The sequence below is a fragment of the Etheostoma cragini genome, chromosome 2, assembly GCF_013103735.1.
Source record: "Etheostoma cragini isolate CJK2018 chromosome 2, CSU_Ecrag_1.0, whole genome shotgun sequence".
Lineage (NCBI taxonomy): Eukaryota > Metazoa > Chordata > Actinopteri > Perciformes > Percidae > Etheostoma > Etheostoma cragini.
In genome coordinates, this window is record NC_048408.1 from 3,923,383 (window position 1) to 3,930,570 (window position 7,188).

At 41.0% G+C, this 7,188-nt stretch overlaps 1 long non-coding RNA gene across 1 annotated transcript in view; it reads left to right on the plus strand.

Moving 5' to 3' along the window:
• LOC117958370 overlaps positions 1-3,935 on the plus strand; it is an 11,611-nt gene extending 7,676 nt beyond the window's left edge. The window contains exons 2-3 of the long non-coding RNA XR_004659708.1: positions 1,708-1,710; positions 3,878-3,935. This is a non-coding gene — a long non-coding RNA (uncharacterized LOC117958370). The remainder of the gene's footprint in view (positions 1-1,707; positions 1,711-3,877) is intronic.
• The last annotated feature ends 3,253 nt before the right edge of the window (positions 3,936-7,188 follow it).

Sequence of the window (7,188 nt, forward strand, 5' to 3'; positions counted from 1 at the left end):
TTGACAAGTCCGTAAAAACGCCACAGACTTTGGGTTAAGGGACCGTGTTCATTTTACGAAAATGGGTGAGATCAGGTTTCACAGACACACACACACACACACAATAACAACGTAAACATACAGTGTCAGTGACTCTGTAAATGTCCCACAAGGTCCCATGACCGAGACTTAATGGTGGAGTAAGAATGATTAGCTCTTGATAATCCACATGATTCCTCTCTTTCTCCCCCTCTGTGTGTCAGAGCACTGTGTAATGACTCTGGTTAATTTCTCAGGGGAGAAACCGTAATAAGTGATCATTGACAAAAGGATTTCTATGGAGACGTGCATATTATCTCTGCTTGGCCGCCCGGCTCAACCTGCCCATGTGCCACTACTTGACTATTTAAACTCTGTACATACATTCGTGTCTTGGCATTTTCAAATGGATTTATCACTGAGGGGGCAGGAGTATTTTCAATAATATATTAATGGGAACTTCCCTTTGATATTTGCTGTTAACACAAGCTAAAAACGTTCTCTCTATTTACCTGTTCTCTTGATAAAACAGCATAATGTACATATTTTTCACACTCATTTTCATATGTACACTCCTCGCCCACTGTTTTCACTGTTGGGATCACACCTCAGAGGGGAATGTTGTAATGTTTCATGAAATACATTTATCTGACAGCTTTTGCTTTATTACTTCAGGTTTCTTTCTGCAACAGCTCATTGAGCTTTGGATAAATTAAAACTATTGAGGAATTATTTTCCTTTGACATTGACCCAGTATGAAACGAGATCGCTGCAGTCAGCAGCGGAGAAACAAGGTACAATGGAAGTTAACAGGATAATTGTCCAGCTTGTATTTACGTTCATAAAAGTGCTCGTTTTGCTGCTGACAGACTCAGATTAACATTCTAAGTGTCTTACAACATTATGGAAAGGATTTCTAAGGAGCTTGACCGTTCTGTTAAAGATTAAGATCCTCTTTTAAAACATAAAAGTCTGCACAATTGCCGACCAGACTCCATGTAAATAATCAGTCATTTTAGCGTCATAAAATACACCCTGAGCTCTAGCAGTGCTGGCTCCGGCTGTCTTGAGCCTGCGTGTGTTGGGTGTGGGACTATCGGCTACGTTGGTCAGTGTTTTCTTTCTTTCATTCCTATTTCAGATCTGTCAGTCACAGTGAAAACCAGGAACATTTCATGGGACAGGTCACCAAAACCGGGGACTATCCCCAGAAATTGGAGATGTCTGGTCACCCTAGTTTAGGGCCGCACCCCCACTCATCCCTTTGGACACCTGGGCCTCAGTGGGCCGGCACATTTGGTAATCCGACCATGTGTCTGGCTTGTTAGCACACTGGTAAGTACTTCAGGGGAAGATTGTCTCTCACAAACATGCAATTTGCAACTTTACCCTGTTGGAGCTGAAGAGGATTTTTGTATTGACTCAGTAGTAAACACTGAGAATGGAAAAAAAAATGAATGGGGTGTGATAATGTCCGTGGTTTGAAGTAATGGAGTGTGATGGGTTCTACATCTAGTACAACAGTTTATTGATGGATGTCTTCTGGTGTAAGTACCTGTTCACCTCAATTATGAACATACTATGACTAACACAAACACACACGCACATTTAAGTACCCTATCAGTACACAATAGTGTGTTCAGGCCCAATAGGAATATTTCCACCACCTTTAACAAACATGTATCCTAGATGGTTGTCCTCAGTTACTGTTCCTAAATAGAACTATGAAAAGTAATGCACTATAAATTGTATGTAATCCAAAAATAAGTATTTCTGACCGGAGTAAAGGAATCAGGTGACGTAGTATAAGTAGTGCCACAATTTGCATCGGCAGAAGGTTGGTGGATGGGTCCCAAAACACAGGACATTCATCATGTTTGTGTCCCAGAAGTCATTATTTAAACCCAGACCACAAACTATGTTCTAATCGTAACCAAGTCGCTTTGGTCCAAAGTTAGCTTTGGTGCCTAAAATTAGCCGTCATGGTTAAGTACCAGTCGTTGTTTAACAGTGTTTACGTTTTCATAAGATATCAGACAAACCCACTGATAAGATTTGAGATGTACTGTATGTTGCTTCACTCTGTGTGTAATTGTTTTTTGGCATATGCATTTTAATAAAACATTTCCTTTCCCAATTAAACAGAGTCGATGGATACTAGATGTTCAGGCAGGTGAGTGTCTGGATACCCTCCTTATCTTTTCTTGGACAGGGGGGAAATGTTTGTTTGTACTTCTGGCCTGGGCAGAAGGGGAAGGTCTAGACTATCACGACTATCTAGTAAAACTGGCACTTCTGACAACGCAATTACCGGTGTGTCGAAGACAGTTCCCCTGTTGACGTGTGTTGCCCCCTACTTAATCTACATCCACAACGTTCCATTTCCAAGACTGCTCTGGTGCCGCCAGATATTCTGAGAGATGTCCGCGACCTCCCTCTTTCTTGGTGTTGGCATTCTAACATCCGGTGGATTTCTGAGGACTATGGTTAGCTGCTCCTCAATTCTCTGCAGAGTAAATCCAGACAGCTAGCTAGACTATCTGTTCATGCTGACCTTTCTGTTGAATGACTTAAACTACTTTTCAATGTACACATGTTCCACCAAAAACAAGTTCCTTCCCGAGGTTATTTTGCAGCGGCACCGTGGCTCCGTCCGGCGTATAGCGTCGCCCAATACAATTAAACATAAACCAGAGCACTTTTTTCTCCCATCCAGGAATGGTGTGTGGACCAGCCACACCTTCCTCCGCAGCGCTGTGGAGGAAGGTCTTTTGGAAACCAAAACATGTCCCTTACCCCTTACAGGGGCATTACAGGAAACCCGTTTTAATCCCTGGTCACCTTGACCACCCAAATTTAACTATTTTGGGAAAATAAAGTTTATCCTCAACTTGGAGACATCTGATATATTTGGGGATGGTTGGCCTATTGTTACCCATACTGCTTATCAATAGCTATACCTAATGATACTGTGATACTACTCTTCATGATTTGGTGTAAAAATAAAAGGCCTAAGATGTGAAAAGATTAACATGTTATTTATTTATTTTTTACCTTTTTGCAGAAATAAGTCACATTAGATTATATTACATTAGGCATATGCTTTTATCCAAAGTGACTTCCAACGAGTGCATTCAACCATGAAGGTACAAACAGTAGTACAGCAGGAATCACATAAAAGTTCATTAGCTTCAAATAAGCCAAACTACAAAGAGCCACATGGACGTGCAAATTATTTTTCATCCTCTTTTTTTTCTTTATAACCTTGATCTTGATAGCCAAGGTGTAGTCCGAAGACGTTTGCGGTGAAACATGTGTAGACTTTCAGCTGTCCTAACATCGATGTGCAGATGGTTAGAATGGCAATTTTACAATAATGTTTCAATAAATTACTTTTCCATTGCAGTTGAAATTGAAGGTCCCTCCATTTTTTTCCAGATGAGAGCTATAGTCCTTTTTGCCTTGAAGTATAGCAACATCAATAACTTTGTACTCTAGGGGTTTCAGATTTAGACTTGTTGCATTAGTTGCAGCAAAATCATCATCGGGTCTCGTGGAACGTTCACAGACAAGATGAACATAGTTTTATTGATCGATCATCTCCCTCAATAGATTCTCATTTTGTCCCACTCCCAGACACAGTGCAGAAATGTTCCTTTAGCCTCATTGCATTTAAATCACCGGTCTGATTTATCACTGTTGTATTTATTCTATTTAAAACGAGTTGTGTATGTCTGCATTAACCAAATACATTAAATTAGTTTTAAATTAGAGTTTAGAGTTTTTTTTTCCTGAGATTAATTACATTTTCTGATATTTAGGGTGCTTATTATAATAGGTGTTCATATGGACATGTCAGCAGTAGTCTCGCTTTGGCAGACCTTCCTGCACAGCGCTGCAGAGGAGGGTCTGGCTAGTACAGAAAAACCAACCAATCACAATCATCTTTGGCGGGGCTAAGCGCCGGACGGAGCCATTGTGCCTTTACTAAACAGCCTCAGGAAGGAACTTGATTTGGTGGAACATGTGTACAATCAAAAGTTGTTTTTAGTCATGCACCAGATAACTCAGATTGGACAGATAGTCTGGCTAGCTGTCTGGATTTACCCTGCAGAGATCTGAGGAGCAGTTAACCATAGTCCTCAGAAATCCACCGCCAACACAAAGAAAGAGGAAGGAGACGGACGTTTGGGTGAGAAAAACGTTATTTTGCTTATTTAATGTATTTTTATTTTCTAAATCTGGTACTTTCTGGATCCCGAGTGTTAAATGTTGCTTTTTCAGTTTATCTCACCCAATAGTTACCTGTGCTTGCTGGGTTCCAGTTAGCTGAGGTGGGGTGTGAAGGTGCCTTCAGGAGAAGGGAAGAAAGAGGAAGGATATGGCAGCTTGCTGTGAGATTGATGGGTTTTTATTTCATGCCCTTTCTTTGAGTATGTTTTTAATAAATGCTTCCTGTCTGGCTTTCTTTAAAATCCCTGTGTAAAGGTTTCCGGTGCCCCGCCACTTCAACGGCCTTTGCATGAGGTGATGTTGGGTGACACTGATCATTACCTGACCACTGTGACAGGGAGCTGGATCTAAAATGGAAAGTCTAGGAAAACTTGAGTTGGCTCCACATAGTGGCTAGTTCTAAACAGTGAGATTGTCACATGGCTTCAATACCTTTTTGTTTTTGTTTCAATAACTACTAAACATAAGAAAATAAGAATAATACAAATCTAATGTCAAGCAACATCAAACAACAAGAGCTTTTAATGGCTTACATTTTTGAAGGCATATTTACCTACTGGAAAGACCTAACACTGAAATGAGAATCTTACTGTGTTAAAAAGGCAAGCTGTTCACTAAAGCCCTGTGGAGTGTAATAATGAAGGAGCAGTGACCAGCTGCATCTGCCTTCGTTTGTTTCTAATAGAAGCCCTGCACATAGACTCAGCTTGCATTTAACCCAGACCCGCTCTCATCATCAGTGTTTTTTTTTTCAGGTCCTTTATGACCGACTGAACTGTGAAAAGAGCTCTTGTTTACTTTATCTTGTTTCTCTCCATTGTCCAAGACAGTACTTAGCCTAAAGAGAAACTGCAGCTCTCTCACATCCACACGCACACTCCCTCTCCCTCTCTGTACCGTGTGACCCAGTGTGGGCTGACCCTGACATTTCCCTCTCCTCTAATGCTCTTTAAATGGGCTGCAGGGCAACTCGAGTCGTGTATGGCTCCATAGGCAGCCATTATGAGCCAAAGAGCAAAACCAGAGGGCAAGGTAAGACATTACCTCTCCAGGCTTCCGCCCAGCTCTCGTTTATTCTTCTTCCCATGCTCCCTCTCTGTCTCTGGCTGTCTCACACATACACACTTACACACAAAGTTACTAATGCAATGTACACTATTGTGTAGCTCAAAATTATAGATGGGTTTAGAGGGGGTGGGTATTCTTATCATTAGCGATCCAGGCACCACAGGTGCTGGAAGCCCATTATTCTGCTAAAACAGCTTGTGAGCCATTATGTTTCAGCCTTCACTGGTTTGTTCTTTACTAAAGCCGAGGTAGGCAAAATCTCCCCCTCCCCAATCTATTGGACTAGAGTGCTGTCAATCTGACAAAGATTTCCACTGGATCAGAGTACTGTCACTTGGCTGCCTGTTCTGCCAATCTTCCCAGCGCTTGTCACATGACCATTTCATGTTTCCATGACGACTATCTAAATTCTGATATCATGGAACCAGCACTGGAATTGTTTTTAAAAAAGTATCGGACTGAGCCTGTAGAAAATGTCTATTGTATGGTACAGAAATGCATTGTGTTATTCTATATTATGCAATATTTCCTATATTTCTTAGCATCCAAGCAGATTTTCTATGTAGTATTCTGATAAAATAACCCCCCAAATTTGACCATTTCACGAACTGCTGTGAGACTAGGTTGAACTATGAGCCCACAAAGCTAGTTGAGGAAGTTTAGCATTAAACTGGACATATGTGCAAACCCTGGGGATTTTTCTTGTATGGGACAGCAGATGTAATTGTAGGAAAAAGAAGATGAAGAGCATATATGCAAATACGATAAACCCAAAACTTTGGGCAACTAGCATGTCAGAACATGACAGGAGTAGCCAATATAGGGCTAGCCACATCAGTCAACCTGCATAGTCGTCAGATTCATCTAGCAACCTTTGTAGAGTTTGCTCAGGTTTGCCTTGGAACCGCTCCTAGTTATGCTATTAGTTATCTCCTCTCCTTCTCTCTTGCTTTCTCTCCCTCTCTCCATCTGTGTGCATTCATGTCCCAGTAATACTTGTTACTAACTTACTCTCCGGAGTCCTTATGTTTTCTCGCCTAGAAGCTTGATTTTGATTGGATTTCACTTTAATATTGGAAGATATTTTCTGAAATGTGTGGAGCATGATGTGGTGAGTGTGTGTAGGTTGTCCAGTTGCTACTAATGGATGTGGTTTCTTTCTTGTATGTCAAAAATGACCGAAATGATGAATTTGGGGCAAAATAACACTGGACCCATGAACATAACTGAGTGCAGCAGTGATGTTTGGACTTCTTTTGGCGGTTGTATCATGGAATCGGTCTTTGTCATATGTTCTTAAGTTCTTGTGTTATTATCCCTATTGCTCCCCTTAGTCTCAGGGTAACAATGAAAACTTTCCACATCAGTGTGATTAATCCCATGTCATCTCAACTCAAATTATCTCCTCTTTGTTTCCCAAAGCCCTTTACGTCCATCCATCAGCCATCCATCCATCTACCCTTCATTCCATAAAAGTGGTGCCAGGGGTCATGATAATAAAACCCAGGACCCATGATGTAATAATTATTACACAAACATTCCAATTTAAATGCTAATGGTTCTGGTAATTATTCAGTATATAAAACAAAAAACACATGTGCGTGAACGCACACATGAAAGCCAACATTCCAGCAAGCCAGCAAAGTACAGTACAAATGCATGGACGGCTACATGGATTCACACTCATGTACGCAGAGACACACACACACACACACACACACGCACACACACACACACACACACACACAGTGACACACTTATTAATACTAAGATGAAATTCCCTAATTATAATGAAGTCTGTGATAGCTCTCTCAGTCATTAGTGTGAATACATTTCCCTCAGGTAATTATGAACATATTTCAACCCTGT